General features: G+C 39.6%; 1 pseudogene; it reads left to right on the top strand.

Annotated features, from left to right (window-relative positions):
- Positions 1-3103: 3103 nt before the first annotated feature.
- On the top strand, positions 3104-5415 carry LOC116226546 (uncharacterized; annotated as a pseudogene).
- Positions 5416-11445: the final 6030 nt, after the last annotated feature.

Below are 11445 nucleotides of genomic sequence, written 5' to 3'. Positions count from 1 at the left end.
GAATCGTTTTTTACTTTTTTCCTCTATCTTTTTCTCACTCTTGAATAGTACATAGGAAGGAACTACAATACTGATTACCATAAAAAAGCAGTTGTAAATATACAATAACTAGAGAGTAAGAAAATAACCAGTTGTTTAAATAAGACTACACCTGAGTACAAGTGTGTATGGGAACTGCTGAGTCACAGCCTGAACCTCTGATTGATCACATGAGGCGAGCAATGAGTCAGCCCTGGGAGCACAGGTGAAAGCAATTCACCTGTGCTGCAGGAAGGGGTGGAGCCTGGCTCCACCTCTCCTAGACCCATTTAAGAGCTGACTACCAGTGGGGAAGGATCCCTCTCTCTTTGGAAGATCCACTCCACTGGAGTTTCCTGAGCAAGCCCATGATATGGGTAAGTGTCCTGTTTATTCTCTTTGTCTTACTCTGCCTGACTCTCTTGTTTATTTCATTATTATAACATCTTAATATTCTTTGATTATACAAAGTGTAATAAAAAAATAAAATGAGGTAGGTGGAGGCAGTGAGAATGATAGTATTAAATACTATACCTGATAGTAGCTGTTTAACACCATTTAAAAAGTCTAAAAAGAGGTAAAGGTAAAGTAAGCAGGAAGTGGGAAATCTCAGAGCTAGCTATAAGCATTTGGTCACAGAAGTAGAGCTGTAGAGCAAGAAAAAGTAAATGAAGCACAAAGAAAACTAATGGGATTATTTTAAATTCACAGTTACACAGATAATCAGGAAAGGAAGATACTGATACTATACAAGCAATAACCATTAAAATTCAGAAAACATTCTTGTTTTTACTAGCAACTTCAGGGAAGTCCATTACTTCAGTATTTGTGTCACAAGATATGAGTCAAATTATGGAATGAAAGATGAGTTAGGGATGAAAAACAAATAATATTGTTTTGCTCTTTAAGAGTAAAGTAATTCTGACAGAAATCATGATTTCAATATATTATCTCTTAGAGAACAAGATTTAAAAAACTCCTAGGAAGACGTTTCCAAGCTGTCATCACCAACAAGTCAGAAAGAAATAAAAGAGAAAATAATAGCACTCACTTTCACACAAGCATGTTCAAAGTGAGTAAATTAAACAACATTACCCAGGAAAGGAGACTGTCTCTCAGCCTCCATCCTCTGTCTGCATTTCAAGATAAAAATAGGTTTGCACTATCATTAATCTGAGAAAAAAATCAGGCATAGCAACAGATAAGACAAGTAAATTATATTGAAGCCAATTAAAATTGTATGGTAAGTTTGTAACATTAAGAATGCAGATCTCCTTATGTGAAAAGAAATCACAGGACACATTTTTAAGAATACATGTTATTTTTAAAGAAACCACAAACTTTAATTTTCACCTCCAAACTTCTGTGCCATAAAAAGAACAAGTGATCATAATGATAAAGATAAAAATAAGAGTGTGCTGTATTTCTAGTGAGACTGATACATGGGAGTGACAGAAGTTTGCATCTTAACTGCATCCTTCTCTCAGTCCTGGTCTTTGCCCTGCTGCAAAGTACCAATGTCATATGAATCAGGAAAGCTTTTGGAGACCTAAGCGAATATACTGCTATCAGAGTCAAATAAAAGCAGCAACACTTTTGACTGAATCTAAAATCTTTCTCATGTTCACCCTCTACATTTTGAGTACAGGCCTCCTTTAGTTTTGCCTTATATGCAACTGCTCAGACTTACAGTCTACTTCTGGTTCCTAGAGGACATATTGACAATGACATTGGCACTCTTTTGCTTAAAAAGCTTCATGTAAAAATTGAAACAAAAGAAAGTGTCTGAATAAATTGCAGTTCATTATTAACTCGGTATACATTTGTGAGAATCCTTCTTTGGTTTTTTTTTTTTTTTTGGCTCAAAGCTTGCTTCCTGAGGTATTTCTTGTGATAAGACTGACTTGTCTAGGAGATGAGTGATGGGTGTTGCTGTGTGGCAATCAACATCACTGCGTGGACAACTTTAGCTGTTTGCCTCCGGAAGAGAGTGCTCAGGAGTGCTTGCTGGAGGAAGATCCAGCCTGTAACTAAATAACTCCAGCTTGCTATGGGAAACTGGGGGATGATGCCACTGTATCCTGTGAAGGCAAGATACAAGTTGGCGCCTCCCTGCTCCCTCTTATCTGCTGGCAAGGCCAGGAAGATAGGAACAAAGGAGTTTCCACTAAGATCCCAGAGCCAGAAGCTGCCACTCCAAGGAGAGCTGACTCAACCACCTTGGATTTGAGCTGTCACTCCAAAGACAGCTGACTCGACCACTTTGAAAGCATTGACAAGGAGCCATCATCACTGTGGTTATCGCCGTTGTCAACAGAACAACAACGCCCGATGACCCACCAGTACTGAAGATCAAAGGCTGAACTACGAACCACGCTGGATCCATGGTGGTGACTATCTCCCTCTTGCTTCTTATAAAGACTCCTTGCTGCTTCTTTCCTATCTTTTCTATTGCCCTCCTTCCCCTTCCCCATTACCCTAATTCATAATAGCGTCCGTCCTCCCCTTCCCCATCTCCCTAATTAAGATGTGTAATAAACTGGTCGGACCAACATTTGAACCGTTGTTTCTTAATCTCACGCCGGGTATACAGATATTAAAAGAACCTCCTCTTCCTCTTATAAATCGGAGCGAGACATTTATTTTATGGTGTCACGGACAGGTTCCCCACCATGAGAGTGTTGTCCTTCCAGATATAGTCTGAAACTTTGTGTGTACCTCCTGGAGTTGCATGGAGCGATATTTTTGAAAACTTAAACGTGAGTCCTTCTCCAGGAAGACCGCTCCATATTCTGAAACTTTTCATGTGTATACCTCTCGGGGACATATGAATTAATTTTGATTACGTGTGTGCCTCCTCGGGAAGACCTTTTCTGCATTTTTGTGGTTTAAGTATCTTGTAACTTAAGTGTGAAACTTGAACTCTTTTGTGTGCTTCCCTCAGAGAAAGGGAAGAGTGATTGGAGCATTTGCATTTCTTTAGTAGGTGTTGTGTGTCTCCCTGGGGGGAGGTAAGGAGTTACCTGAGCTTTTGAATACGTATACCTCCCTCTCTCTTAGTGTAGATCTTTCAGTGTATTGAAAAATGAGTGACAGCATTGCCACCAAGAAAAGCGAAGATGTATTATTTGATCTTTTAGAAAAACATGGTGCTCGACCCTCTTTATCAGGTGTGGATTGGGCCCGACAGAACTGGTATAACTTGCAGAGTGTTTTGGACCGTATTCCTGTTTTAAAAAATGAGGCTTGTACCCGAGCTGGAAAAGGAAAGTCGTTTATTTGTGCAGTACTTGGGGCTGCTTTAAAAGCTGCCTGGAGTTCCGAGATGAAAAGCGTTCGGCAGAAACCCAAACTATACAAGCACTACAGGAATCGGTTAAAGTAACACAAGAATTTGTAAAAACTCTGCAGAATCAACTAGTGAACATTGAGGAACAATCAGAAAGAGAAACGTAATTCGGTTTTATTGCAAATGGCTTTTAAGGAACTGTTAACGTCTAAGCATGCCAGCAATACTGTCACCCATAGTTCGCCTCAAGAAAAACCTTTGCCTCAGGAGGAACTACAAGGAATGAAGGAAAGGCTAGATAAATTAGAAATGCCAATAGCCCCATTGCGCCCTTTGATAAAAACTGAATATATGTTCAGTAACAGTGAGGATCTAGATCCTCAAATGAATGTTAAGGAAATTCCCTTCTCAGCCACTGAACTAGCAAAACTGAAAAAAGATTTTAGCCGCTCTGCAAACGAATCTGAAACAGAGTATGTATGGAGGGTTAGCCTCACTGGTGGAGACCAGATTTTGCTAACAGAAAAGGAAGCGGAGGGATATTGGGGACCAGGAGTATTTTTAACTACTGGCAACAACTGTGCTCCCTGGTCCTTAACACAGAGGGTTGCCTATTGGGCAGGTGGTCTCAACCCTTTAGAAAGGGGAGATCCTCTTGCTATTATTGGAACAGTTGATCAGTTAGCAGAGAGTGTTCAAAAGGCTGCTTGTCTCCAAATGATATATAATAGAAAGCTGCAGCCTATGATGATGCCTGTTGATCCTGAAATGATGACCCCTCTAATTAGGGGGCTTCCAGAGTTGTTAAAACCTATAGGTATACAACTGCAAGGAAAAATGCAGGTAATGCCTCAGGGAGAGAGAGAGTCCGGGCAGTGTTGGAACCCCCAGCTGTCTGCAGTCAGGATTCAAAGTATGGACATGGGGGAGGTTGCCCAAGGGTTAATTAACTATGGGAGAAAATATGGGCCAGTGGTTTCTTCCTCCAGTAAATTTGAGCCTAGGGGAATAAGACTTGAAGTAGTCAGCCTTGCCCCCAGGCCACCTAGCCCAAAGCTCAGTGGGACTGCAAGGGTCTCATTGCCAGTAAAAACTGGTAGGCAAAATATTGATCATAAACATCATTGTCTCTGGACACTGGGCTGGCTGAAGGATGTTCCATGAGATTTGATGAATGGATTAGCCACTGTTGTGTTAGCGAAATTACTTAATTGGTGGCCAGAACAAAAGCTCAGGGATCTTGAGGAAAGCAAAACCCCAGGTCCTGGGGCCTCTCCCAGGGAACCTGAATGGCTATCCAAGCCATTGGAAAAAATGTCTTCGCCCCTCCTAAGTGAGAGGGGTGGGGGTGGTGAAGGGTGGATGCATTAGAAAGCTCACAACAAAGGGAAACCAGATCCTTGATTTAACACCTTCTTTCCAAAGGCCTCACCACTCTTGCCAGTTATCCCTGTGAGTCACAATTCAGTGGCTGATAAGCCAGGGAAATCCTCTTATCTCCCTGGCCAGACTGTGTTGATTAACTCAGCTAACCTGAGGCCAGTTTCTCTAACCCTAATGGAATCCCTTAACAAATGTCCTTGGAAGGCTATTGACACTCTGAAAAAGGAATATGAAATCAACACTTGCTGGGTTGTTCCCTCATTTTTTAACTATATTAACAAAGCCAAAAAGGGCAAGTTGGTGTCTTGTTTTATTTTATAGAAAATCCATGTGGGACCTTGACAGAAAGCAAAAAGACTAATAGCTGATTTTAACCATTTGTGTTTTGTGACAGAAATATTGAAGATTTGATCATGCTAGAATACTGAATATACCTCTTCATTACATTTTTTTTGGTTGCAATAGTGTTATGTTTTGTGGTGTTGTGAGTGCGGGTGGTAACTGATATCAGTTCTTGGATCTGTTAAACTTCACAACTGGGTTCAGAGTTTTTACAGGTCATCCTGGCTTACTGATGCTCCCTGCACAGTGATAGCATTTCTTTTGAGCCCTTCTTTCACCCCCTTTTACCAAACTGATTATGATTTGCATGTAACTCCTCCACAGTGTTTCCAAATTCCTAACAAACTGGGAAATGAATCAAGAGACCCATCTAATGTATGTTAGATGTAGTCAGGAAAGAAATCTATTATAAAGCCTTTTGCACTGATGCTTTTCAGTGTCACACCAGTTCAGGAATTCCATCCAAAACATGGTTGTTGGAAAGTACCTAAGTTTTGATAAGAGATGTGTATGTTTCTGGGATTACCCCCTCTTTGATGGTTTATACTGTGGGGGTATCCTACACACGCTATCCTATGAAATGTTCTGTAGACTGTAAGAATACTTGAATTTGTCAAACTAGTATTTATATCTCTCAGCATTTGAATTGCTTTGGAAATGCTCATGTGGAGAGTTCTCATGACACTAAATAATCTTAGAAAACATTGTGCTTTTGGTGAATTAACTGAAGTGTAATATTGTATGGCTATTCATAAAACCACAACCTCTACTGAAGAATTCCCATCTGGATCCTGGCTTACACGGGGAGTTCCTGGGTGGGGCTGACACAAATAGCTCTATTTGTTTTACTTATTTATTATTATTGGTTATTGTTAAACGTATAGTTATTGCCAAATGTATGGTTGTCTTTTCACTTTCTACCTTTTATTCATTCGGTAACATTTGTGTCACCGCTCCTGAAGAGTCACTGGGTGGTGTCTGTGGCAAATTGAATGACTCTAATTGCTGTCTAAAGATTGATGATAATGGTAAAGTTGTTAAGCAAATTGCCCAGGGTGTATGGAAAGTAGCCCATGTTCCCATCCAAACTTGGAAGGGCCTAGACTTTGACTTCTTATCCTGGCTTCCAGGAGGCCTGTGGGTGGAATGTATCCTATTTTATCTACTGTGTGTTGTTGCAACTCTTATGTTTGTACCTTATATGATTCCATGTTTCATCCAACTTATACAATGAGTTGTATCCTCCATGTACTTTGTAACCACTTCAACTGATGATGGACAAGTCCAACAGATCAGGGCAACATTTGTAACCAAGCCCAAGAAATCTTTTGTAGTAATTGTGTAACAATTAGCTTCCCCTTCTCCCCCTCCTCCTTCCCTTGTGTTTGTTTGCTGGTTTTATTTTCTCCCTTTTCTTTTCCTCACCACCATGAGGGCCACTTATGCTTCATTTCAAGCAATCTTTGAGCCATGGGATGGTGTGAGAATTTTTTTTTTTTTTTTTTTTTTGGCTCAAAGCTTGCTTCCTGAGGTATTTCTTGTGATAAGACTGACTTGTCTAGGAGATGAGTGATGGGTGTTGCTGTGTGGCAATCAACATCACTGCGTGGACAACTCTAGCTGTTTGCCTCCGGAAGAGAGTGCTCAGGAGTGCTTGCTGGAGGAAGATCCAGCCTGTAACTAAATAACTCCAGCTTGTTATGGGAAACTGGGGGATGATGCCACTGTATCCTGTGAAGGCAAGATACAAGTTGGCGCCTCCCTGCTCCCTCTTATCTGCTGGCAAGGCCAGGAAGATAGGAACAAAGGAGTTTCCGCTAAGATCCCAGAGCCAGAAGCTGCCACTCCAAGGAGAGCTGACTCAACCACCTTGGATTTGAGCTGTCACTCCAAAGACAGCTGACTCGACCACTTTGAAAGCATTGACAAGGAGCCATCATCGCCGTGGTCACCATCGTCGTTGCCATCATCGCTGTCAACAGAACAACAACACCCGATGACCCACCACTACTGAAACTACTGAAGATCAAAGGCTGAACTATGAACCACGCTGGATCCATGGTGGTGACTATCTCCCTCTTGCTTCTTATAAAGACTCCTTGCTGCTTCTTTCCTATCTTTTCTATCGCCCCCCTTCCCCTTCCCCATTACCCTAATTCATAATAGCGTCCGTCCTCCCCTTCCCTATCTCCCTAATTAAGATGTGTAATAAACTGGTCGGACCAACATTTGAACCGTTGTTTCTTAATCTCACGCCAGGTATACAGATATTAAAAGAACCTCCTCTCCATCCTATAAATCAGAGCAAGGCAACATTCTCTGCACTTCAAGCCACCCACTTGATCTACCGATCAAATATCTACAAAAATCATTTTTGCCATCGGTAGGCATAAGAACATGGTCTGTTAGGAATTGCCTCATTGCCCCAGAGAAGTTAATTTATGGTCCATTAGCCAGGCATCTGTTTCTCAATCTTGCACTGACAACAGCCTGACCAAAAAGATTTCCTGTTAGGAAATCCTATCTTCCCAGTCTCCCAGTGTTCACTGGTCTCCCAGTGTTCACTGAAATGAATGAGCATTACAATTAAGGTATTTTAAAGTATTAGGGCTCAGCCATAGAGTCAATTAATTCAAAAGAACATTTCAAGTGTAGGTTTCTCTTTGTTACTGCATAGCTAGAAATACTATTGGAAACAGAGACTGGAGGTAAGGTTAAATAACACTTGTGGACAAGAATAAATGTGTAAAATAGCACCAAAAGAACTTACTACCAATTTTGGTACTATTTTGAAATATTTTTTCCCCTTGTCATTTGCTTTTCAAGCTACTTCCTTCTCCTGCTTTTTCCTCCTTACTGTTGCAAAATTGATTTAGATTTTAGAGGTGGCAAATTTCCTCACAATAGTTATTTAACACAGTTTCCTACCAGACCAAAATAAGGGGATTTTTCTTAGGTAATTTAACATCTGTATCTACTATTCAACATCTGTATCTACTATTCACATACTTTTTTTCAGGTATTAAAACTGCAGCTCTTCTGGGAATAAAATCTGTCACTGTGTGCCTTTCTAATATGCAGGTGGTGGTAAACATAGAATGTGACTAACCAATCTAGTAGAGCAGACTTTGTAAAGCATGATTAGGCATATATATAGTTTATATAATATATATATATAGTTTATTCTAAGTAAGGAAACAAGACATAACTTTAGATGAAGTGTACTTCAGGGAACAGGAAGTAAATAAATACAAAAGGTATCATTACTAGCTGTTGCCTCTCAACTCAGTGCTTCTTTAAATGAATTATTTTTTCTACTTTTCATACTTTTTTCTTCTGACATCACTTATAGCAGCATTTAAACCATACAGTTTCAGAGGAAAGACTTGGACTGATATCTCTGGGAATTATGACTTAGATATCTGACTTACATTAATATATCTCCAAATGTGCTCAGACTTTAAAAGTCTGAGTTCAGATTCAGCTCCTACAAGGACTGAATTGATGGTATCTTTAACAACACCCCCGATTCTATTTCATAACCTAATGTTAGAAATCCTAATGTTAGAAATGAGATTGTTCTGATGATGTACAAGGGGAAAGAAGCTGGCCAAAGCCATGCAAAGAAACTATCCAGATAGAAATGGTCTGACATAATTAGCTAAAAATAAATCTGGTATTAATAAAAGTGAAAAAAAATCAGAAGATCCACAGACATATTTTTAGTATTTATTAAATTCACTGGCAATGCATTTTTAATTTTAGTAAAAGCTGGTTTTGAATAAAAGATATAACTACTTCTTCAATAGATTGAAAGGTTTAAGTGCAATTCTAATTCAGAGAACATCTGCCTCAGTTCTGCTGAACTCTTGCTTCTGTTTCACTGACTTGAGACCATGAGTAAAGCCCTGGTGTTCTGTGGTAACTCTTCAGGTTCAAAGATTTAATGCTTTTTTACTGTTTCTGCAAATGTAAGAGAGGCTGTTTTCCCTCTCTGGGTCAGCTGTGGTAGGTGCAATCTCACTTTCACTCAATGAGGCAGAATGGTGGCAGAGAGAAGAAAGCATGACTGAGGCTCAATTTACACAGTCTTTCATTTTGCTCTCAAATATTCAAATGTTTCTTTTTTTCCTGCAGCTGAAAAAACCCACCCAAAATTTTTCTCTGTGATCTTGTATGTATGATTCTCCCCAGAGATAACCACTAGCCACCAAAAAATGTATTCACTTCTATAGACAAGTTCTCCCATGAGAAGGCTACTGACCTGTTCCCAGACCCTAGTAATATCAAGTCTTTCTCTACACTAGAGGAAGAAAAGCAATATATACTTTTTCAGTTAAATCTTAAAATATGGCTGATGAACAGCAATATCTGTCCTTGTGTCTATCTGCTCTAGAGAAATCATCTGCACAGTACCAAACTCAAGAGATCTTCTTTGAAGAACAGAGGTGCATCTCTGAACACCACTGAAAGAAGTTTGAGTCACCCAGTTTTGTCATTATTTGTACACCTGAAAAATTGTGCTTTAAACCTACCAGTGATACTTCAGAATGTTTTACATTTACAGACAACTATTGAGCTTCTTTACAAGTCTTGCCTCTTATGTTGTTTGTGTATTGTTTTTTAAATGCTCCTCTATAGAAGGGACATCTTTGATGTCAAACTCTTCACCTTATCAAAGGTGAAGAAAAAAAAACTTTTGCACCTTAAAAAAAAAATCAGTAAGTGTTGCTTATTAACATATTTGGACTGAGTGCCCAGTTCTATACAATAAAGCTTTCTTACATATTATGGGCACCAGGGAGCATTTCCATTAGATTTAAGAAGTATTGACAGCCAAATACATTAGACTGAGTTGTACTGTTTACTCTAAGTTTAAATCAGGCCTAGAAAGCAAAGGTAAAGGCAACAAAAATGATTGACAACTGTTTTCAATATGAAACTCTGGCACTTCTATGTAAGCAGTCTGCTTTAACCTATTACTTTCCCCACTTGCCTTTGATTTTCTTCCATCTTATTCCCTTTGTCACCAAATAATTCAGGGAACATATTTATTTAAACTTACATGTAACATTAGAGGCAAAGCTTTCGTAAAAGCCCAGATAGTCTGTTTTGTTGGGTTGGATACACACAACTTCATTTCTGCAACAGAAATGACAGAAAATCCAAATGGGAGCAATGACTTCCCGCACCCAGGGATCCAGACATCAAAGACCATCATGTCCTTCTGTGAAATCTACAAAAGAAAACCAAAACTAAAGGAAACAAAAGCTGCTAAGACAGCAGACCTTCAGACAAATGAAATATTTTCCCACCAACTTGATGGCAGGAGTCTGCTTCACCAGTCTTTCAGCCGGATTGGGAATGCAAGATCTGGGGATGCTGTTGGGGCTGACAATATGGAGAGGCAACAGTTAGGAGTCAGCTCCAAGTTTTCATGGTGACGTGGGACCAAGTAAGCTTCAGTGTCTGCATTAGACTGCCTCACACATTCAGGAGACCAACCCTATTCCTTGAAATGAGTCAGAGCTTCACGCATCCCTGATGTAACATGGCTGTGTCACAAAGACTGTCCTGTGCTAGTAATTAATGTTCAGTCTGAATTCACTGGAAAGTTTCAACTTCTTACCATGCCTCACAAAGCACCGAAGAGGTGATTAAGCAGCACTGGCACAAAAATCTGTCATGCCTTACTGATTAATTACAGTGACAAACCTACAGCTTGATTGTTCCCAGTGCATTGCTATTTATTTCTTTTCCTACGCTGCTGCTGCTGGGGGTGTGATATACAACAACCTGATTTCATAAAGAAGGCATGCTGTTCATCATGCAAACTCCATGAACTATATACATCAGCACTGCTTATAAGGGAAAACATAGCAGTGAAATGCTTTTTTAAATAACGTCATCAGATCTTACTGCTCTGCTGACTGACAACTACTATTATTTTATGGAGGAAGTGCTGACAGATAGAAACTTACATTTATATTATTTGTAATGGCAATGGACTTTTCTTGTTACACTGTCATTCACAGTTCACCTTGCTATTTCTCAAAAAGTAGATTTTTCATCACACAAAGAATCCATCCAAAGACATATAACTACAGCATACAGACAAGTCAGTGTTCTGTCTGCTCAATTTTTCTGAGAAAAAATTGTAGACAAAATTGTGAAAAGTATGTAAAAATAACAGTGATCAGCAGTGGTCTCTTCATGAGTTAGAATACAAGATAATGCCAAGCATTTGCCCTTTGAACATCCTATGCTCCTCAGGGGTCTACAAGTCCAGCCTGCCTCAGCATAAGTACTCCTTGCCTCTATTTTTGTAACTCCAGCAGTTATTCACTGTTTTTCTTCTGAAGATTAAAAGAAAAAAATATGTAGGGAAGAGAGGGAAAAAGATAAACTTTAAA

The sequence above is a fragment of the Phasianus colchicus genome, chromosome 3, assembly GCF_987193195.1.
Source record: "Phasianus colchicus chromosome 3, bPhaCol1.hap1.1, whole genome shotgun sequence".
In the NCBI taxonomy this organism is placed as follows: domain Eukaryota; kingdom Metazoa; phylum Chordata; class Aves; order Galliformes; family Phasianidae; genus Phasianus; species Phasianus colchicus.
The sequence above is the reverse complement of the archived record's forward strand: the minus strand, read 5'-3'. Positions and strand labels throughout refer to the sequence as shown.